The following is a 24,523-nucleotide window of genomic DNA, read 5'->3' as shown; positions in this document are numbered from 1 at the left end:
GTGCCCTGCAGGCTAACAGCGGTTCTGTTTTGTAAAGTAGCGTAGTGTATAGAATCTATATCAGTTGGCAGTGTTGATAGTACTGATACAGTTGCATGCATTTGGTTAGCAAGCCAACAGCCCAATTTATTTAGCATAGCTAACGCCTAGGCACTTGCCACATCAGGTGCAAAGATGGAAGCAGCAATAATTTCACTTGGTTTCCAAAACTCTATATTATTTTGGCAATCAGATTCAAAGCTAATTGTATTTCATTTAGGTCCTTTATGCTGTCTGTATTTTGATGTGTTAGTGCTCGCGTGATTACACCATGCTGTATCGTTGCAATGTATAGGTCTTAAAGCATTTACAATCATTACCCCTCTAGAAATATTAGCTCTTGAATAGTTAAAAAAAATAGACAGAAGTCTGTGGGAACAGAGTGTAGCACAGCTGTTTGACATTGATGAATTTGGGCTATGTCCTTGAACACCACTTGCTCAATAACAAAAAACAGCAATTAGAACAAGATAAGTAAATATCAAAGGCAAAAATAGTAAAGACAACTAAAAATCTATAACCAATCCAAATGAAGTTTAAGGCGCGTGAACAGTATATTGCTACCAATTGAATTAGATGATTAAGCGCGTGCATTTCGCGTGTAACTTAGAAAAGATATAAAAGACTTAGGCTGACGGACAATAAAGGTCTCCGGAACACCATCCATGGAGTCCGTGCACTTACTGCAACATATGGCGCCCGAACAGGGACCTTGACTCGCGAAACAAGAGCAACTGGTGGCAGCCCGGGCTGAACGAAAAAGCAGCAGAGACAAGAGCTGCATGCAGCGGAGGTAAGAGATGCGGTCCACGAGACCAAGGAGAAAGCAGTGGGTAAAGAGCCACGGTCCCTGAGACCAAGGAGAGAGCGGCGGGTAAAGAGCCGCGGTCCCCGAGACCAAGGAGAAAGTGGCGGGTAAAGAGCCGCGGTCCCTGAGACCAGAACGACGAGAAGCACTGCTTCAGAGGAACATAAATCAATTTTAATGATTCTAACCAAAATGTTAGAGGAACAGAACTGTGCTATTAATAACACTGACCTGAAGAGGTTGTTGATTTGGGTGTCCGCTCACGTAGCAGACGCTAACATCTCTAATATCTGCATGGTGGGCACCTGGGACACCATAGGTATTAGACTGTGGGACTGTGCAACGTGGGGTGACCCTGCTGTTCAAAAGTTATTACCGGCGTGGCATATAATGTTTGAAGCCTTAAAGAATCACGCACAGAAAGAGGATCCGACAGCACCTGTTACCCCGTCCGCTTCTCTGTCCGTGTAAACAAAGACTAACAGTGAGCTGGGAAAATCCCTTTGATCCAGGTCTCATAGATCTGGAAAAGGAGCCTTCAGTCTTTGGAGCTTCCTCGTTATAGAAGTGGCATGTTTGTGTGTGTGTTCTTTGTGTCAAAGGTGTCGTGCTTTTTTTGTGTGTGTTTGTGTGTCTTTTGTGTCAATGGTATCATATTTTTGTTACTCTTCAGTGTTGTTGGTGTGGACATAAGCTTATTCCAGCTGATTTATATTTGTGCTACAGCTGAGTGTTCTGGTGTGTGCGGTGTCGCAGGTCGATCCCGTTAGAACAAGTGATACATCCAGATTGATATTATTGCGTACAAGGCGCAGTGTTAAGTTATAAGATCTTAAAGTGGAAACGGACAGGCAGTGCAAACAGAGAAATTAACAGATTATAGTCCAGAGGAAAGTAAAAAATTTCATTGTCGTAGTTCAGCCCCGATCGGGACCAGACTACGCAGTCTCTCTCTCTCCCCCCACCCTCCGAGAGAATAGGGAGAGATAATAGAAGGAAAACGGCTCGAGGTTTGAGATAAGGACAGGGAGAAATCCTTAAAGTTACCATCACGGGCAAAACAGACTCGACTTGGGGAAAACTATTCATTTATTACTACAAACAGCAGGATAATGAGACAGAGAACAAGACAACCTCCCTTCACCCCTCCCTCTTCCCAAGCTTAACATTATCTCTACTACCTTCCCCTCCCTGAGTGGCACAGGGGGGAAGAGGGAATGGGGGTTACGGTCAGTTCATCACGCCGCTGCTTCATGGTCGGGGGAAGAACTCCTCACATTCCTCCCCTGCTCCGTTGTGGGGTCCCACCCATACGCCACAGTCCTTCGTGGAACTGCTCCGGCATGGGTCATCTCTTCCACGGGGTGCAGTCTCTCCAGAACGGCTGTCCCAGCGGGCCCTCCACGGGCCACAGCCACCTTCCCCCGGGATTACAGCGTTGGTGGATAAGGGATGAGCAACTGACATAATCTACCTGGACCTGTGCAAAGCATTTGACACTGTCCCACACAACATCCTTGTCTCTAAACTGGAGAGACATGGCTTTGATGGACGGACCACTCGGTGGATAAGGAATTGGCTGGATGGCTGCACTCAAAGAGTTATGGTCAACAACTTGATGTCCAGGTGGAGACTGGTGACGAATGGCATTCCTCAGGGATCAGTATTGGGACCCACCCTGTTTAACATCTTTGTCAGCAACATGAAGAGTGGGATAGAGTGCACCCTCAGCAAATTCGCTTTTGACACCAAGCTGTGTGGTGCGGTCGACATACTTCAGGGAAGGGATGCCATCCAGGAGGGACCTTGACAGGCTGGAGAGCTGGGCCTGTGTGTTGTGGTTTAGCCCTAGTCACCACAGAGTTTCTCGCTCACCCTCCCCCTCCCCAGGGGGAATGAGGGAGAGAAATGGGAAGAAAGGAAAACTCATGGGTTGAGATGAAGACAGTTTACTAAAATAGCAAAGGAAAACTACAATAATAACAGAATATAAGGATATTAAAATATACAAAATGAACAATATGTTTTCTCACCACCCGATGTCCCAATGACCGATACAGCCCGTTCTGAGCAGCGATCACGGAAACAAAACCAAGCAGCAACCAAAGGAGTGAGAGGGAGCCAGCAAGGTAGAGGGAACGATGCCAGCGAGTGAGAGAGAGGGATGGATGCCAGGAAGGCAGATACCCGCCCTGGCCAGCCCCCACTTATATACTGAGCATGACGTTTATGGCATGGAATACTCTCTTTGGCCAGTTTGGCTCAATTATTCTGTCTGTCTTTCTCCCAGCTTCCTGCATCTGCATATTAGCAAGACTTGGAAAGCCAGACAGTGTCCTTGGTCTCATTAGCAACAGCTCATATCACCGGTGTGTTTATTAACATTCTTCACATATGAAATTCAAAGAACACTGACTACTGAGAGGAAAATTAACTCCATCCCTGCCAAAACCACGACACTGTGCAAACCTCATGAAGTTCAACAAGGCCGAGTGCAAGGTCCTGCACATGGATCAGGGCATGTAAGGGGATGTTGATTGAGAAGCTTAACATGAGCCAGCAATGTGTGCTTGCAGCCCAGAAACCAATCACATCCTGGGCTGCATCAAAAGAAGTGTGACCAGGTGGTCAAGGGAGGTCACTCCCCCACTCTACTCTGTTCTCGTGAGACCTCACCTTGAGTACTGTGTTCAGCTCTGGAGCCCCCAACATAAGAAGGACTGGAAAATTAGAATTATAGTCAAACACAGCTTTGAAAGTAGAGCCTTTCTGAAGTCACTGGGAGGTTTTGCCTTTGACGTTTATAGGGCAAAGGATTTGCCTGTAGTTTTTACTCAGCAGAACTCCTAGTAAGAACAGCAAGAGACTTCCTTGAGTAAGGATGACAGGCTGAATCCTTGGAGGGAGGCTGAGTCAAAATTAAGTGTACAGTGTGACAATATAAATCCAAGGGGAACAATCCTAGAATTAAATTAGAAAGAAAGATGAAATAAAGGTCAAGGCTCTTATTAAAAGTTTATTGGTTTGGCTCTCATAGTCTTTTCACTTGTAACTCTCCACTCATTCTGTAGATTTGCTGCTTATTTATAGCAGTGCAAATGAAAGGAGCACTGAGCAATGTTGTGTTAATGGGAATGTTACTGAAAATAGTTAACATAATTTGGTATAATTGATTGAATTTTGGATTTATCTTTCAATAGCTGAAAAGAGCTTTCATGTTCAAGCTCGAAAGACTAGTGGGACAGGACATCGGCAACAGATTTCTTCAAGCCTTTAGGCAAGAGGTTACACATCCATTTCAGTTTAGAGCTGCCTTTTCACTTCCTTCCACATTTCCCTTTGAAGCCTGACTACCCAGGCCAGGCCAGCTGTTTCATTGCAAGTCTGGTTAGATTATTTTATTTATTTTTTAAAATAAAATAGATCAATTTACTTGAAATATACATGAAAGTGCAAGACTTACATATAATCCCAACTGTCAAGCATCGTCCGGCTGTAAGATTTACCCACACAAGCAGCCACAGAAATTACATAATAGGAAAACTTCAGTGTAGTTTCAGAATACATCTTATAAGACTGGGGAGTGAGTTTAAAAAAAGATCTTTTATTACATGAGAAGAAGAATGTGCTTGTCATTTAGACACTAGATTGGGCTCCGAAATCTGATTTCCTATGTAGCTCTGGCATGTCTTGCCTATATGACACAGACAACCTAGATCTATCTGCATTTCAGAAATATCACTATTTCCTTTCTCTCACCCTTTTTTCTGCTTTAATCATTGAATCATTGTTGTAGTTTAACACTGACTAGCAGCTAAGCTCCACATAGCTGCTTGTTCACTCCCCTCAGTGAGATGGAGGGGAGAATCAGAAGGGTAAAAGTGAGAAAACTCATGAGTTGAGATGAAGATAATTTAATAATTTTTTAAAAGCCACCAAAACTGTAAGGAAAAAAAAAAAGCAACAAAGAGAGAGGAAAATAAAACCCAAGAAAAACAAGTGATGCAAAAGAAAACAATTGCACATCACTAACTGACTGATGCCCAGCCAGTCCCCTAGCAACAGCAGCTCTTGTCAACCTCCACTCCCCAGTTTTATTGCTGAGCATGACATCATAGGGTATGGAATATCCCTTTGGTCAGTTGAGGTCAGCTGTCTCAGCTGTGTCCCCTCCCAACTTCTTGAGTATCCCCAGCCTACTTGCTGGTGGGGCAGTATGAGAAATAGAAAAGGCCTTGATGCTGTGTAAGAACTGCTCAGTAATAACAAAAGCATCAGCATGTTATCAATACTGTTTTCAGCACAAATGCAAAACAGCCCCATACAAGCTACTATGAAGAAATTTAACTCTATCCCAGCCAAAACCAGTACAATCATAGAATGGTTTGGATTGGAAGGGACCTTTAAGGGTCATCTAGTCCAACCCCTCTACATCTTTCACCAGACCAGATGGTTCAAAGCCCCGTCCAACCTGACCTTGAACACTTCCAAAGATGGGACATCCACAACTTCTCTGGGCAATTTGCTCCAGTGTCTCACCAATCTCATCATAAATAATTTCTTCCTTATGTCCAATCTAAATCTATCCTCTTTTGGTTTAAAAACATTGCCCCTTGTTCTGTCACTATAGGCCCTAGTAAAAAAAATCTCTCTCTTTCTTATAAGCCCCCTTTAAGTATCGAAAGGCTGCAATAACATCTTTCCAGAGCCTTCTCTTTTCCAGGCTGAACAGCCCCAACTCTCTCAGCCTGTCCTCATAGGAGAGGTGCTCCAGCCCTCTGATCATTTTCATGGCTCTCCTATGGACCCACTCTAACAAGTCCATGGCTTTCTTTTATTGGGAACCTCAGAACTGGATGCAGTACTCCAGGTGGGGTCTCACTGGAGCGGAGTAGAGGGGGAGAATCACCTCCCTCATCCTACTGGCCACGCTTCTTTTGATGCAGCCCAGGATACGATTTGGCTTTCTGGGGTGCACGCACACATTGCCAGATCATGTCCAATTTTTCATCCACCAGTATCCCCAAGTCCTTCTCCTCAGGGCTGCTCTCAATTCATTCTCTGCCCAGCCTGGATCCATGTTTGGAATTGCCCTGACCCAGGAATAGGACCTTGCACTTGATCTTGTTGAACTTCATGAGGTTCGCACAGGCCCACTCCTCAAGCCTGGTCAAGGTCCCTCTGGAGGGTGTCCCTTCCCTCAAGCAAATCAGCTGTACCAGTCAACTTCATGTCATCTGCAAACTTACTGAGGGTGCACTTAATCCCACTCTCTATGTAATTAATGAAGATATTAAATAGTATTGGTCCCAGTATGGACCCTTGAGAGACACCACACCTTACTGGTTTCCACTTGGACATTGAGCCATTGACTGTTACTCTTTGGATGTGTGTCGTAGTTCCATCCAGCCAATTCCTTATCCATCCAACAGTGCAGCTGTCAAATCCATGCCTCTTCATTTTAGCAACAAGAATGTTGTGGGGCACCATATCAAAGGCCTTACAGAAGTCAAGATAGATGATATCTGGTAGCTCTTCCCTTGCCCACCAACACAGTCACTCCGTCATAGAATGCCACCAGACTAGTCAGGCACGATTTGCCTTTGGTGAAGCCATGCTGGATGTCTCTAATCACCTCCCTGTCTTCCATATGCTTTGACATAACATGCTGTCCTGGTTTCAGCTGTGATGGAGTTAATTTTCTTCCTAGTAGCTGATGTGTTTTGGATTTAGTATGTGACTGTCAAAAATTTGTCTCAACATTGTTGAAACAGCGGGCCACCACAGGAGCAATGGCTTCCCGTTATCTTGCAAGGCAACTCCTGTTGCCTTGCAAACCTGAATACAGAGCTGGTTCCGAGAAATCTAGCCCTAGCCCCCGGCATGTGCCCAGAGATACATATCACCTGGTAATGGGCATGCATATCACCCGGTAATGGATCACCCGGTAATGGGCCTGCATATCACCACCAGGTGAGGGGTGCGGCTAGGAAAACCAGCTCTCGAAATACAATGAAAACAACCAACATAAAAAGAGACACTTCTTCCAGACTTCTTCGAGACTTCTACACTTCTTCAACACTACAGACTCAGACTTCTTCTTCTACACTTCTACACTTCACTTCATTCAACGGAATACACATTCGCCGGAATACACATCCACAGAACCGACATCGAGACGACCAACACTGGACGGATCGCCGCCCCATTGAGCAAACTGAACTGTCGGGACGCTGCAGCTCCGTGGTGGTAGCTATTACAACCAAAACTATTTTCCCTCTTGCCTTCCTTTCTCTCCTTTCTCTTCCATTTACAAACTTCTTATCGGGTTAATAAAGCTACCTGGCACTTGACTCCGTTTTACGTCTTAATTCTGTTCCCAAGAATATGAACAAAACCACGCTCCGGTGTGTGAGAGGTCGGTCCAGCCGCCCCTAGCCCCCCAGACTCGTCTGAGGTTGGCTAGAACGCAAAGGGGCCTTCCTCTCGTCCGAAATCGGAACGTGACATTATTTAAATGGCGTAGTCGGCAGGATTCTTGGAGAAAAAGAAAGTGTCCAGTTGCTTTATTAGAGACTGTGTGTGTGACTGAGACGTACATTGGTACAAAGCGAGTGCGAAGTCCAGATCTGTGGTTCTGTTTGTCTGTTTGTCCATGAGGAAAACAGCCAGAGAAGAACGAAGAGATAGAATTGAGCGAAAGACAAGTATCTTTCGTGAGAAATTTGAAAGGTGTGTCCTCCTGAGAGTGTATGTGGGGGGGAATTGTGGTAAAATTGTGGTGTGGCCCTCTCAGGATGAAATAACCCCCCTGTTGTGACATAAGTGCTTTTGTGAAATTAGGTGTGTCCTCCTGAGAGTGTGTGAGGGGGAATTGTGGTAGAAAAATTGTGGTGCGGCCCTCTCAGGACGAAATAACTCCTCTTTGGTGAGATGGGTGCTTGCAAATCTGCAAATGTTTGTGATGAGATCCCCGCAATGGTATTGAATGGGGATTTAGAGAAATTGGATGACCTTTTGAAAAACTATCATGCTCGCCCGTCCCTTCAAGGACGAGAATGGGTGAAAAATCATTGGTTCCAACCGCAGAGTATAGTGGATAGGATCGTGGTATTGCAGAAGGACTCCAAACTTAGGCCCAGGAAGGGAAAAGCTATAATTTGTGCTGTTTTAGGGGCAAGCCTGGCAGCAGCTATAGAAGATAGGAGGCAGAGATTGTGTCAAGATAATGCTGTGATAGACTTTTTGAAACTGGCAGTTGAGTCGTTACAGGAACAATTAAAAGAGACCAAGCAGTTGTTGGAGGAGGAGAAACACCGGAATGTTTTGCTAAAAGAAACATTGAAGGAAGAATTGCAGAGAGAAAATGACTCCTGTGGAGAGGTGGAGTTGAAGTTAGAAGATAAGGGGATCAGGCAAATCTACTCTCAGGGGGACTTGCAAAAAGCAAAAGAAATTGTAGAGAAGCCCCCTCACATGTATCCCCTAGTTGAAACTGAGTATGTATATGAGGGAGAAACTGATAACCATCCCCAAGTTGTTACTAAAGAGGTTCCATTTACAGCAACTGAGTTGGCAAAATTAAGGAAGGATTTTGCAAGGACTCCAAAGGAATCGGAAACAGAATATGTCTGGAAAGTGTCGTTGTTGGGGGGGGGGGCAGTGGTGGGGTGGAATCTTGTTGTCAGAAAAGGAAGCGGAAGGATATTGGGGTCCGGTTTTTAACTACTGGCAATTATCAGGCCCCGTGGTCTTTGACACAGAGGGCAGCATATTGGGCTGGGGGGCTGAACCCTTTGGAGAGGGGAGACCCCCTAGCCATCACGGGCACAGTGGATCAACTGGTAGAGAGTGTGCAGAAGGCTGCTTGTTTGCAAATGATGTATGATAGAGAGCTCAAACCTAACCAGGGCTCTCCAATGATGATGCCTGTGGATCCTGAACGGATGACTCCTCTAATTCGAGGACTTCCTGACTCCCTGAAACCCATTGGGATCCAGCTACAAGGGAAGATACAAAGTACCCCTGTAGCAGATAGACTTACCGGTGCTCTGGAGGGAACAGTGACCCCTGATCACAGAAGGACATGGGGAGAAGTAGCCCAAGAACTCATAAATTTTGGGAGGAAATACGGTCCCGTTGGTGAATTTGGGAAAAAAACTGAAACCAGAGCTGTAAGAGCCACAGAAAAAGGTGAAGGGTGGCCAGCACTGGTCAAGAGAAGTCACGATTCTAAGTCGGTCCGACTTACTGATCCTGGGAGAGGGAGACTCCTCAGCCATCAGGAATGGTGGCAACTGGGACTCCAGACAGGTATTCGCTGAGATTTAATGGATGGGCTTCCAACACAGAAATAAGAGAAACTTGTACAAACATGGTCGGGGCGAAAAGTTAATTTTGGAACAACCCCTAGTGCCCCACCATGGATAGACCTTGGGGAAGAAACTGATGCAGAAAAGAAGGTGGATGTTTATAAAACAACTCACCTTAAATGTGAGAGGGGATTTGTTGATTACGGTGGCTGTAGGGCCACAGAAAAGAACAGTAACCTTTGTGGTTAACACAGGAGCACAAGTTACCACACTGATGCATACTGAGGCGGAGCAATGTGGAATTTTGACTTTGTTGAAAAACCTTATTCCTTCTAAACAAGCAGAAACAGCTCTGCCCCCCCCCCCCCGCCTCTCGATTGCTTTTCCTTTTTTTTTTTTCTATTCTCTTCCTCTTTCTCTCACCCGAGAAGCGAGTTCTGTTTTGTAGGAAGAAGAAAGTACCAGACCAGAACCTGACACGCCTGCAGAGCAAGTGATAAAACCTATCAGCGAAGATGTCTCCCTTTAGGAGACTATAATACAACCTACTTGCAACACCCACAGACTGCAGCTGGACCGTTTGCTGGAGGGGTCAGAGCCAGAAAAGGACATTACTGGATCTGTGGACACACTGCCTACAAAATACTACCAGCAAACTGATCCACCATAGATGTGAACAAGAGACTCCTGAATGAACTGCAAAACTGAACTTTATTGTAAAACATATATTAACTAGATTAACAACCACTAACAACACACAAGAACTGTGAAAACAGCTTATGCACAACAATCATAGTAGTAACAGTAAATCAGAGAACCTAACAGAAAAATAAAACCAATAATTGCAGCCTCCAACAGCAAACACATTAACACCCACAGACACCCCCAATCCACCTCCTCGGCACCTTCGCCGTAGGCAGCACCAGCTCCCTCTCCCTCAGTCCCTGCAGCAGGTATCATGAAGCTGGAAGTGGAACAACAAAAGGAAAACCTTAACAATCACGAAAGTTAAGGGGAACCTCTTGAAATTAATGATACCAACCTCACTGATCGCCTTGTGTGGTGATCAGGCGCTTGACTAGGTCTCTCCCCTTCACCGAGCAGCGACATCTCATTAGTGACATCCTAATGATAAGAGAACATTACACCACCATAGCCAAGCAACAGGAAAAGTAAAGGAATAAAGAAAAGGAGAAAACGCTACCGCTGGTGCATCCGCTGACATCTTGAAAAATGGGTGTTGGTGACTCCTGCTGCTCAGGTGGTGTGCGTGTGCGTGGCACCTCGCGGTTGCCCCTTTTATAAATTCCAAGTCTGGGATTGCGCACGCGCACTCCCTCCCTTGGAAAGATCTAGAAACAGATCTCGGGGCTCATACGCAGTTCCTTCTTCCAGAGGATATTGGTATTGAAGCGGGAATCCTGGGTAGTAGTCTGGCTTGCCCTCAAGCCCACAACTCCAACCTGGCACAGGCGCAGTCACCCCATTTTTGGAAAAACACTGCCCTGGCCCCGTGGAGCCTATCTCAGCCATGCCACAACTAGCAGAGAATGGCTCCAGATGATTTTCCAACTGATGACATATAAAATTCAAAAGTGGTCTGTCTGATGGATAGACCTCTCTCCAAAAACCGTATTGGTTCCCCCCCCCTATTTGAAGGCAAACCTGGAAACCTACCTAAAACTTTTTTTTTTTAGGAAAATATTGGGACTCACGAGGTGGGAAAAATATTATTGATATTTAAATCTATGGTTTTGATGATTATAAGCATAACTAAGTCACTTCACCCCCCTTTTCCCTCTTCTTTTTTTTTTTTTTTCTTTTCCCCCTTCAACCTTGGTGAGCGATGCTGAGCCACGGGGTGGTGATAGAGACTGAAAAGGTTAATTAATGTCTCAATATCGCTAGACGATGGAAAGATAGATGGAAAGATATGAGATTTTGTTTGGTTGGTTGTTGGGTTTTTTTTTGTTTTCTTTTGGTTAGTTTTTTTTTTTTTTCTTTTTTTTTGGAACCACCATGGGTCCACGGGGTGATATAAAATTGACAGCAAATTTATAGTGTCATTGTTCATTGACTGTGCTCTGAGTTGGAGGCAGGGAAATCCATTTTCCTGCTGTGTATCCAGACCCCAGTTCCGGTGGACCAAAATTCCACAGCCACAAGCTCCACAAGGACTTGGTTGCCAGCCTCACCAAAAAGCAAAAACTGAACTGTTTTGCCAAAGAAAAAAATGGCTGCAGAAATGAACAAAATGCTTAATATTTTCATGGTGCTTTATCTTGGGGCATTTATGATGTTGTGCATTGCTATAGTTTTGTTGGTTTATCTTTGTTTACCTTGTGATTGTCCTTGTAAACAATTACTTGCTTCTTCTGATCCCCCAGAGCCATAAGCCTCAAACTTGGCCTGGGACAAATTTTCAGTTGTGTAAGATAAATGTTGATATGTTAATGTTCTGGTTTTGTCATTTACTTAGATAAGATATTGTTAATTAAATCGAAGTATCTAGCATTTATGTCTCTTTGTACACTAACTGATAAACAATAATGTTCAGAATTGTATATATCTCTTTTTTATTGTTATTATTATTCTCTTTTTAATTATTTTCTTTCTCCTTTCCTCTGTCTTTTATGCCACCACAGAACTCCATCCCTGAGGCAACAACGTTGAGCCACGGGGTGGTGTAAAAGACTGTGTCAAAAATTTGTCTCAACATTGTTGAAACAGCGGGCCACCACCCGAGCAATGGCTTCCCGTTATCTTGCAAGGCAACTCCTGTTGCCTTGCAAACCTGAATGCAGAGCTGGTTCCGAGAAATCTAGCCCTAGCCCCCGGCATGTGCCCAGAGATACATATCACCCGGTAATGGGCCTGCATATCACCACCAGGTGAGGGGTGCGGCTAGGAAAACCAGCTCTCGAAATACAATGAAAACAACCAACATAAAAAGAGACACTTCTTCCAGACTTCTTCGAGACTTCTACACTTCTTCAACACTACAGACTCAGACTTCTTCTTCTACACTTCACTTCATTCAACGGAATACACATTCGCCGGAATACACATCCACGGAACCGACATCGAGACGACCAACACTGGACGGATCGCCGCCCCATTGAGCAAACTGAACTGTCGGGACGCTGCAGCTCCGTGGTGGTAGCTATTACAACCAAAACTATTTTCCCTCTTGCCTTCCTTTCTCTCCTTTCTCTTCCATTTACAAACTTCTTATCGGGTTAATAAAGCTACCTGGCACTTGACTCCGTTTTACGTCTTAATTCTGTTCCCAAGAATATGAACAAAACCACGCTCCGGTGTGTGAGAGGTCGGTCCAGCCGCCCCTAGCCCCCCAGACTCGTCTGAGGTTGGCTAGAACGCAAGGGGGCCTTCCTCTCGTCCGAAATCGGAACGTGACAGTATGGGATTTGGTATGTGAAGAATGTTGATAATACACTGTTGGTATTAGTTGTTGCTAAAGAGACCAAGGACTTTTCTCAGCTTCCCAGATTTCACTAATGTTAAGGTGCAAGAAGCTGGGAGGGGTATAAGCAGTACAGTTGACCCAAACTGGCCAGAGAAAGTATTCCATGCCATAAACTTCATTCTCGGTATATAAGTGAGGGTTGGTTGGTGAACTGGCTCACTTTTTCTCTTGCTGCTCAGAATCATTCTGGGATCATTTTCAGTTTTTCATTCCATGATTGCTGCTCGGAACGGACTGTATTGGTCATCAGGTTGTTGAGCGGTGAGAAATTGTGCATTGTTCATTTTATATATTTTATTTTTCCTATTATTTTTATTATTATCATTATTTATATATATAATTATCTTTTCCTTTTCTAGTCTAGTAAACTGTCTTTATCTCAACTCACGAGTTTTTTCTTCCCAATTCTCTCCCACATCCCCTGGGGAGGGGGAGCAAGCGGCTGTGTGGTACTAGATTGCTGACTGGGGTTAAACCACAGCAGAGAGGTAGTCTTGATGCTGTGTGAGTACCGCATAGCCGTAGCCAAAACATTGATGTGTTATCAACACCTTTCTAGCAATAGAAATATAAACACCAATACAAACATAGCACTATGAGCACTATAAATGAAAACAAATTCTGAAAAACATAACAGAAGTCAATTAAATTATACCAGAAGAACACAGGAACAGCTGTATTACACACTGCTTAATCAACAAGTAATTATTTTAATACATGATCACTTTGTATTTCTTATTTCCACCCCTTATATCACGGTAAAAGCTTCTGAAAGTTGAAATAAATCAATCCTACTGTTTTTTATCATTATTTTACTGTGTTGTAGTTTAGCCCCTCTCAGGACCAAGCTACGCAGTCTCTCTCTCACTCCCCCCACCCTCCAAGGGAATAGAGAGAGATAATATAAGAAAAAAGGCTCAAGATGCAAGATAAGTACAGGGAGAGATCCTTAAAGTTACCATTATGGGCATAACAGACTCGACTGAGGGAATGGGGGTTACGGGGGTCACATGTCGCTTTACACTGCTGCTTCCTCATCAAGGGAAAAAACTCCTCACATTCCTCCCCTACTCCAGCATGGGGTCCCAGCCACGGGCTACAGTCCTTTGTGAAACTGCTCCAGCGTGTGTTGTTTTTCCACAGGGTGCAGTCCCTCCAAGAACAGCTGCCCCAGCGGGCCCTCCACGGGCTACAGACTCCTTCAGGCATCCACCTGCCCTGACATGGGGTCCTCCACGGGCTGCAGGTGGATCTCTGCTCCTCCATGGACCTCCATGGGCTGCAGGGGGACAGCCTGCTTCACCACGGTCTTCACCAGGGGCTGCAGGGGAATCTCTGCCAGGAGCAGCATTACTCCTCCCTGTCGTGGTTTTTTTTAGTGAGAGGGGGCCTAAGGTGGTAGCTTCTGTAGGAAACTGCTAGAAGTCGCTCCCCTTTGTTCAGGGGACTTGGCCAGGCCTAGGGCGGACCCACTGCTGGCCAAGGCCGAGCCGATTGGTAGCAGAATGTCTCGTGATAACGCCTCTGCGATAACATATTTAAGAATGGGAAAACAGAAAAAAAAAGAGAGAGAAGAGAAGATGTGAAGAAGCTGAGCAGGGGCAGAGGCGCAGAGGGGGAGGCGCAGGCCTCATGGGCCTTGCAGGCCTCACCCTCTGGCCTCTCGCCAGGCAGCCGACTGGGCCCGACTCGGTCCAGCCCGGCTGCAAGAAGTGTAAAGGAGATGAGAAGTGAATAAGATGTAAAAAAGATCCTGAGAGACATCTACCAGCCTGTTGTGAGGAACGGCTACAGACGCCAAGGTCAGTTCAGAAGGAGGGGGAGGAGTAATGCGGCTCCTGGCCAAGATTCCCCTGCAGCCTGTGGTGACGACCATGGTGGAGCAGGTTGTCCCCCTGCAGCCCATGGAGGTCCACGGAGGAGCAGAGATCCTCTTGGAGCCCGTGAAGGACCCTGTACCGGGGGAGGTGGATGCCTGAAGGCAGCTGTGGCCCGTGGAGGGCCCGCTGGGACAGCTGTTCTGAAGGGACTGCACCCATGGAAGAGATGACCCACGCTGGAGCAGTTCCATGAAGGACTGTGGCGTATGGGAGGGACCCCACGATGGAGCAGGGGAGGAATGTGAGGAGTTCTTCCCCCGACCATGAAGCAGCGGCGTGAAACAACATGTGATGAACTGACTGCAACCCCCATTCCCTCTTCCCCCCTGTGCCACTCGGGAGGGGAAGGTAGTAGAGATAATGTTAAGCTCGGGAAGAGGGAGGGGTGGGGGGAGGTTATCTTGTTCTCTGTCTCATTATCCTGCTGTTTGTAGTAATAAATGAATAGTTTTTCCCAAGTTGAGTCTGTTTTGCCCGTGACGGTAACTTTAAGGATTTCTCCCTGTCCTTATCTCAAACCTTGAGCCGTTTTTCCTTATATTTTCTCTCCCTGTTCTCTCGGAAGGTGGGGGGAGTGAGAGAGAGACTGCGTAGTCTGGTCTGATCGGGGCTGAACTACGACACTCTCCCACCTTCTTCACTGACCTTGGCATCTGCAGCTGTTCCTCTCACAAGAAATTTGTCACAGTCAGCAGGCAGACGCCTCTCAGGTTCTCTTCCCATCTCCTCTCCACTTCTTGCAGCCAGACTGGGCTGAGTCGGGCCCAGACAGCCACTCAGCAGGAGGCCAGAGGGTGAGGGCTACAAGGCCCACAAGGCTTACACCTCCCCTTCTCTGCCCCTGCTCAGCTGCTTCACATCTTCTTCATTTTCTTCCTGTTTTTCCCCTTCTTAAATACGTTATTGCAGAGGCATTATCAGGGAACATTCTGCTACCAACTGGCTTGGCCTTGGCCAGCAGTGGGTCTGCCCTAGGCCTGGTCGAGTCTACTGAACAAAGGGGAGCAACTTCTAGCAGCTTCTTACAGAAGCTACCACTTTAGGCCCCCCTCACTAAACAAAACCAGAACACAAGTCAAGTCTGTTTTGCCTGTAATGGTAACTTTAAGGATCTCTCCCTGTCCTTATCTCAAACCTTGAGCCTTTTTCTTATGTTATCTCTCCCCTGTTCCCTTGGAGATTGAGGGGAATGAGAGAGAGACTGGGTAGTATGTTTCTGATTGGGGCTAAACTATGACACATATTTTGCAGTGACTTCTCTATGCTAAAGCAATAAAGGAGTGTACACTGCAAGTGGAAATCAGACATGGGGGCTCTTATGTAGTTTCCAGACACTTTATTTGCAGTGATACCCAAGGGTAGTGCCACATGTTTTCAAACTGAAATAACCAATTCTGATTTATGCAATAACTTAATGGCATCTCTACTGTAGCATATAATTTTATTGACTCCTTTTGTAGTTATTTTCACATGAAGAAACTCTGTTCAGACAAGTAATACTTTTGCTTGGACTCTTGATATATTTTAATACATTTAGTTATATAACGAGTTTCCATCCAGGTCCCATCAGAATGCACTATATATCTCAAAAGCCTACCCTAAGGAGAAATATGAAGAGTTTCCCTCTCTATATTTTTTCTTTTACTGAATCATTTATTGTCACTAATTTCTCAGAAAAAAAAAATAAATTGGAGACATGCTCTCCCCATCACCTACAAAGTCCCTTCAAACTGAGCACTTTTTCTTCTCTTCTTCTGCTCATGTATGTTGCTATCAAATAAAGTAATAAAGCAATTCACATTCCTGACAAGTATTTCCTGACAGCATAGAATTATGGAATAGTTTGGGTTGGAAGGGACCTTTAAAGGTCATTCACCTGGTCTGCTAGAAAGTTATGAAGATAATACCTCTTTCAGGTTACCTGATACTTTATGCAATAAGCCCAGTACTTCCTGTTATGGAACTGAAACTGTTGTCCAAAAAAGACAGATTCATTGACCGGTGTGCAATGAGCCAATAATCACACACACTCAGGAGAGGCATTGGTCATTTATTTCAGGTTTGCACAAGCTTGGGTTCTCGGTGGTTTCCCACAAATCAAGCACACCAAGTGGGACTCTCTGCAGTATATTTATACACAAAATTTTTACATATTCAACTTTCTAATTCATATGCGTTAATAGTCTACTAAATGACTGATTAGAGTGTCCTCATCTAGCATGCAAATTAGTATGCATGTTCAGTCTTGTTACTCTGCCTATTTCTTTGGAGTTGGTGGTATGATTTGGGTAGAGGGCCCGTGAGTTGGTGGTCATGGTGACCCCTGCCGGAATTACCTTTCCTCTAGTTTTTCCAGTACTTTGGCACCATACTCAAAGCGTCTTCAAAACATTCTGATTAAATGTCCTACTCAAGGTTTACTTGATCAAATGTCCTTGGTTAAAGTATACTAAAATGTCGTTCTTCCGATTAGAGATGATTAAGTGTCCTCTACTTGTTAGCTTATCATATACAAATAACATCTTCACTTAATTAGTGTTAGCTAAGTTTCAGAGTTAGTCTTCAACAAAGCAAATGCTACATGGTGCAAGAAGAGAAAATGATGAAATAAAAAAATCTTACTGGCCATAGTAATTGTTTCTGTTCTGGCATAATTTCTTCCTTTTGCTGTCTTGTTTTTCCTTATCTTATATAAGTTATGGCTCCTCCTAATCCCTATAAAGTATGAGACAAAGTTTTTACAGACTTTGACAAACTCAGAAATAGAGCAATTTTAAATATAGGAGGATGAATCAACCCATTATTCAAATGACCCAGGAATCTTTCTACAGCAGTTTGGTGCTGACTGGCACTCCTAGGTTCTACTGGCAGCGTGGTTTGCTGTCTCATTCCCTAAAAGCTTAGACAGAAAGTATTGAGGCTGCAGTGGGCGGAGCTGCTGTGCCCCTAGCCCAGACACCTGAGAGTAGGTCTGGGCCCCATTTGGCTCTGTCAGTACCAGGAGCCCTCCTAGCCCTCCCAGCCCTCCCATGGCCATTGCTATTCCATCTCCAGAGACAGTCCAGAAGAAGAAAGAAGTCTCTGATAGTTTGTGTTTGCTACTGAGGCACAAAATCAGGAAAATTAGTTACTGTAAAATGATTCAGTCACTTCTATCTAGGTTTTCCAAAATGTTGTAGTTATATCTTGTTCTGGTTTTGTTTAGTGAAGGGGGGGCCTAAGGTGGTAGCTTCTGTAGGAAACTGCTAGAAGTCGCTCCCCTTTGTTCAGTGGACTCGGCCGGGCCTAGGGCGGACCTGCTGCTGGCCAAGGCCGAGCCAATTGGTAACAGAATGTCCCATGATAACACCTCTGCGATAACGTATTTAAGAAGGGGAAAACAGGAAAAGAGAGAGGAGAAAATGTGAAGCAGCTGAGTGGGGGGCAGAGAGGGGGAGGTGTGAGTCTTGTGGGCCTTGCAGGTCTCACCCTCTGGCCTCCTGCCAGGCAGCAGACTGGGCCCAACTCGGCCCAGCCTGGCTGCAAGAAGTGGAGAGGAGATGAGAAGTTGAAGTGAATAAGATGTAAAAAGGATCCTGAGAGGTGTGTGTCAGCCTGTTGTGAGGAATGGCTGCAGATGCCAAGGTCAGTTCAGAAGGAGGGGGAGGAGTAATGCAGCTCCTGGCCAAGATTCCTCTGCAGCTTGTGGTGACTACCATGGTGGAGCAGGTTGTCCCCCTGCAGCCCATGGAGGTCCACGGAGGAGCAGAGATCCACCTGCAGCCCGTGGAGGACCCCATGCCGGAGCAGGTGGAGGCCTGAAGGAGGCTGTGGCCCATGGAGGGCCCACTGGGACAGCTGTTCTGGAGGGACTGCACCCCGTGGAAGAGATGACCCACGCCGGAGCAGTTTCACGATGGACTGTGGCCCGTGGGAGGGACCCCACGCTGGAGCAGGGGAGGAATGTGAGGAGTTCTTCCCCTGACGATGACACAGCGGCATTTAACAACGTGTGATGAACTGACTGCAACCCCCATTCCCTCTTCCCCCCACCCCGTGCTGCTCGGGAGGGGAAGGTAGTAGAGATAATGTTAAGCCCGGGAAGAGGGAGAGGTGGAGGGAGGTTATCTTGTTCTCTGTCTCTTTATCCTGCTGTTTGTAGTAATAAATGAATACTTTTCCCCAAGTCGAGTCTACTTTGCCCGTAACGGTAACTTTAAGGATTTCTCCCCGTCCTTATCTCAAACCTTGAGCCGTTTTTCTTATATCATCTCCTCCTATTCTCTCGGAGGGTGGGGGGAGTGAGAGAGAGACTGCGTAGTCTGGTCCTGATCGGGGCTGAGCTATGACAGTCTTCACAGAGCATACAGGAAATAAATCATATTTTGGAAAACAAAAACTTTCCTAAACGACTTATTAAAAAATGTTTTTATAAAACACTTAAAATTGTCTTTCAGTACCATGCCTCAAAAATGTGTAGAGAAAATATTACAGGAAATGCAGCAATCATTCCTGTTGGCAAAGATAAAGCAAAAAGCAGAGAATTAAATCCCGGTCCTCCTAAAGGCAATGGGATATTTGCTATGGGTTTGAGAGAGACAGTTTTACTTAAGGTTTCCAATCCAGCATTGAGTACTGCATGTCCTTTTTATAGAATAAATGTAATTTTACTGAGGGTCAGTAATCTGTAGGATTGTATAGCTTTGTCTCAATAATGCATGGAAAAGGTAGAAAAGGACACAGATTTTCTGAGATGTTTGCAGCTTGACAGAACAGAGAATAGGGTTGTACAAGCAGGAAGACCCCTGACTGCTACTTTGCCAAAGACCATGGAAGATTTAAGACAATATAAATCAAACAGGCATGGAAGGGATTATGAAAAAGGATTACTGTGCAGAAACATTTTTTAAATGAAATTGGGGCAAAAGGCATATTAACAGAACAGCAACAGAGACTTTAAGCAGTGCTGGAAGTAGTATCTCAGTGGTCTAACATACAATGTTAAAATCTTGTCTCTGTAGTCAGTTCAAAAGCAAACCTTTTAGTGACTTCAGTCAGGTCAGGACTTCCTTTCAGAATCAGGTTTAGCTAGAAGCAAACCTGACTTGGTAAATCATCTTCAACAAGAAGAAACTAAATGTTATGGTTTTTTTTATCAGGGCTGGATACAACTAGAGTCAGTGGGACTACTCTGTACTTATACTCGCACATACAGAAAAGATAGTACGATCAAAACTTATATAATTGTACACTGGACTTCTCTAAATCCCTCCATGGTGTAAGTGATACCCATTGAAACTCAGTAGCACTATGTCTGCTGATATCAAGACTAATCTGGCCTTTAGAGCTTGATCAAGACAAGGACTATACTGATATTATAAACTATCAGTGCTGGCTGGTGAAATTCCTTTGATCTGTCTGATTTATTTTCAGATGTTTGGCTGGTAATATAAATGGGAAGGAAGCAAATGCAGCTGTCTTCTTTTTTAATCAGAAAAGCTTTTTGCTCATCATCCTGTCTGAATTCAAGGCTGTCACAAACATTATGAAACAATTGTGTCGATTGACTTGCATAAAAGAGAGAAGTTAAACACATAACCCTCAGGACAGTTTTTCAATCTGATTAAAAACTCTCATATGGTGGTTTATGGGAGAAGGTTAGGAAAGAAAGTGCTGTGGCAGGTTGACAGATTGCAGTGTGGCAATAAGTGCTCTGCTAACAAGCCATGAAAGCACTTACTGATTAGAAAAGAGTGGTGAGCAAAATTCGTGCTCCTACTTCATAAAATAATAATCTTCCTAAAGATATGATAGCAGGGAGCTGGTAATAGCTTAAATTTTCCAAGATAACATCTTCTCAGACCACCAATGGTCTGGAGTGTTTGTGATTATTCAGAGCAGGATAACAAATTTTTTTTTAGATTGACATCAACCATTCAAAATAGCAATGTATAATGAGAGATTTTAGAAGTGGATGAGAAGTTGAGAAGGAAATGTAGCTTAAGATCAACTGGGATTGTTCAACAACATATTTGGGGATGTGATGGTTTAGCCCGGATCACCACACAGTTTCTCACTCACCCTCCCCCTACCCAGTGGGACGGGGGAGAGAAATTGGGAAGAAAGGAAAACTCGTGGGTTGAGATAAAAACAGTTTACTAAAATACTAAAAACTACAAAGATAACAGAATATAAGGATATTAATATATACAAAATATACAAAATGAACGATATATGTTTTCTCACCACCCGATGTCTGAATGACCGACGCAGCCCGTCCTGAGCAGTGATCACGGAAACGACAGCAGCAAGCAAATGGGGGGAGAGCAAGCTAGCAAGGTAGAGGGAATGATGCCAGCAAGCAAGAGAGAAGAAAAGGATGCCAAGGGTGCCCGAATGGGTGCCAGAATGGAATGCTCGAATGGAATGGATGCCCCCTCCCATGGGCAACCCCCACTAACATACTGAGCATGACGTTTCTGGCATGGAATACTCTCTTTGGCCAGTTTGGGTCAATTATTTCTGTCTGTTCTTGGCCCAGCTTCCTGCATCTGCACGTTAATGAGACCTGGAAAGCCAGACAGCGTCCTTGGTCTCATTAACAACAACTCATATCATCAGAGTGTTTCTATCAACATTCTTCACATACGAAATCCAAAACACACTGGCTACTGAGAGGAAAATTAACTCCATCCCTGCCGAAACCAGGACAGGGAATGAAAGTGATAAAGGTAATGTTAACAGTAGGGAGCCATGAGGAAAGGTTTTCAGAATAAAATTTATTCTGTGCTACTGTTATATGATATAAAATGCTTAATCAATATAATTTTAGAATAATATGATTTTTGAAAATTAAGTATCAACATGAGGTGATTCTTGCTGTGATGGTTTAGCCCAAATCACCACACAGTTTCTCGCTCACTCTCCCCCTCCCCAGGGGGATGGGGGAGAGAATTGGGAAGGAAGGAGAACTCGTGGGTTGAGATGAAGACAATTTACTAAAATAAAAGGGAAAACTACAATAATAACAGAATATAAGGATATTAAAAATATACAAAGTGAACAATATGTGTTTTCTCACCACCCGATGTCCCAATGACCGATACAGCCCGTCCCGAGCAGCGATCATGGAAACAAAACCGAGCAGCAAGCAAAGGAGCAAAAGGGAGCCAGCAAGGTAGGGGGAACGATGCCAGCAAAAACAAGCAGGAAGGATGGATGCCAGGAAGGCAGATACCCACCCTCGCCTGCCCCCACTTATATACTGAGCATGACGTTTATGGCATGGAATACTCTCTTTGGCCAGTTTGGATCAATTATGCTGTCTGTCTTTCTCCCAGCTTCCTGCATCTGCAAATTAGCGAGACTTGGAAAGCAGGACGGTGTCCTTGGTCTCATTCACAACAACTGGTATCATCAGGGTGTTTATGAACATTCTTCACACACAAAATCCAAAACATACCAGCTACTGAGAGGAAAAATTAACTCCATCCCTGCCAAAACCAGGACAGTATCCACCCCTTATTCCATACCATCTACGTCATGCGTATACATATACACACACATAGATGTAACTCCTTCAATCTATGGGCTATCCCTCCAAAGTCTGTTGAGTTCATTTAGTCCATGACTTTGGGTTCCATATGTCATACAGTCTTTCAGGACAAGAGAGATGGTATGTAGTATGGGACTGTTGCATGCTGCATCTGGAACTCGCAGTTGGTACATCTGGCGTGGCTGGTGTATCATGTCCATGGTCTGCAAATTGAAGATGTTGATCTTGAGGAAATTGTTGGGCACCAGTTCCTGTTCCATCATCGTTGCATCTCTCTTGGTTTTATTGAAACTCATTCTTCACTGATCAGGGTGTTCTTGCTGCAATACCTTTGATATGACATATAAGAACTATGGAAATGATTATATACAGTTCAAATTATTGGCTGTTCTCACCTAAAATCAGATCTCCTTGAGGTACACATGGGACTTCCCCATCCTCCCGCATCACCCACCAAGTACATCCAGGTCCCTGAGCAAAAGCAATCCCACGGGTGGGTTTGCCTTTGCCCAGGGGAGGAATAACCCAGACCGTCTTTCCTAACATATTCCTTAGATGCACTACAGGGACTTTATCACCCTCTACAATATGTAACAGTTCTGACTGGGCAGGGCCAGCTCGATTGGTGGATCCCCGAGTGTTAACTAACCAGGTGGCTTTTGCTAAATGGTTATCCCAATTTTTGAAGGTCCCACCACCCATTGCTTTCAGTGTAGTTTTCAGCAGTCCATTGTACCGTTCAATCTTTCCAGAGGCTGGTGCATGATAGGGGATGTGATATACCCACTCAATGCCATGCTCTTTGGCCCAGGTGTCTATGAGATTGTTTCGGAAATGCGTCCCGTTGTCTGACTCAGTTCTTTCTGGAGTACCATGTCGCCAGAGAACTTGCTTCTCAAGGCCCAAGATGGTGTAATTTGTTCATACTGTAATTTGGAATATGCATTCTCCAGAAACCCACAACGCCCAAGAAAGCCTGTGTTTCCTTTTTGTTAGCTGGTGGAGCCATAGCTGTTATTTTGTTGACCACATCCATTGGAATGTGACGACGTCCATCTTGCCATTTTACTCCTAAAAACTGGATCTCTTGTGCAGGCCCCTTGACTTTGCTTTGTTTTATGGCAAAACCGGCTTTCAGAAGGATTTGTATTATTTTCTCTCCTTTTTGAAAAACTTCTGCTGCTGTGTTGCCCCATATGATGATGTCATCAATGTATTGCAGGTGCTCTGGAGCTCCACCCTTTTCTAGTACAGTCTGGATCAGTCCATGGCAAATGGTGGGGCTGTGTTTCCACCCCTGGGGCAGTCGATTCCAGGTGTACTGGACCCCCCTCCAAGTGAAAGCAAACTGTGGCCTGCATTCTGGTGCCAAAGGGATGGAGACGAACGCATTGGCAATATCGATGGTGGCATACCACTTGGCTGCTTTTGACTCCAGTTCATACTGAAGTTCTAGCATGTCCGGCACGGCAGCACTCAGTGGTGGTGTTACCTCATTCAGGCCACGATAGTCCACTGTTAGTCTCCAGTCTCCGTTAGATTTTCTCACTGGCCATATGGGACTGTTAAAGGGTGAGCGGGACTTGCTGATCACTCCCTGGCTCTCCAGTCGACGAATCAGCTTGAGGATGGGGATTATGGAGTCTCGGTTGGTGTGGTATTGCCGCCAGTGCACTGTGGTGGTAGCAATTGGTACCTGTTGTTCCTCAACCTTCAGTAATCCCACAACAGAAGGGTCCTTTGAGAGCTTGGGCAAGGTGGCCAGCTGTTTATTTTCCTCTGTCTCCACAGTGGCTATACCAAAAGCCCACCGGTACCCTCTTGGGTCTTTGAAATACCCACTCCTGAGGTAATCTATACCAAGAATGCATGGAGCATCTGGGCCAGTCACTATGGGGTGCTTTTGCCACTCATTCCCAGTCAAACTTACTTCAGCCTCCAATACAGTCAGTTCTTGGGATCCTCCTGTCACTCCAGAAACACAAATGGGTTCTGCCCCTTTATAGCTTGATGGCATTAGGGTACACTGTGCACCAGTGTCTACTAGAGCCTTATACTCTCGTGGGTCTGATGTGCCAGGCCATTTAATCCATACAGTCCAATAAACTCTGTTGTCCCTCTCCTCCGCCTGGCTGGAGGCAGGGCCCCTCTAATCCTGTTCATAATATTCATCGCTCACTTCCTGTGAATATGAATCAGAATTCCCTTCCATAGGATCATAGGTAAGATCAGCCCTTCTATTCCGTCTGGGGAACTGTCCACTGGAGACCGGAGCAGCAGTTTTCCGGGTAGAACCTCTATTTACAAATGTTTTTCCCCGCAGCTCACGTCCCCGTGCCTCTAGGTCTGAGGTAGGTTTCCCATCCCACTTTCTCATGTCCTCTCCTTGGTCACGCAAGGTAAACCACAGGATACCTCGCCGTGTGTACCGTCTCTCTTGAGCAGGGAAACGTTTACTCCTAA

Source organism: Chlamydotis macqueenii, chromosome W (assembly GCF_036417535.1).
Source record: "Chlamydotis macqueenii isolate bChlMac1 chromosome W, bChlMac1.mat, whole genome shotgun sequence".
In the NCBI taxonomy this organism is placed as follows: domain Eukaryota; kingdom Metazoa; phylum Chordata; class Aves; order Otidiformes; family Otididae; genus Chlamydotis; species Chlamydotis macqueenii.
Note: the sequence above shows the minus strand (reverse complement) of the source record.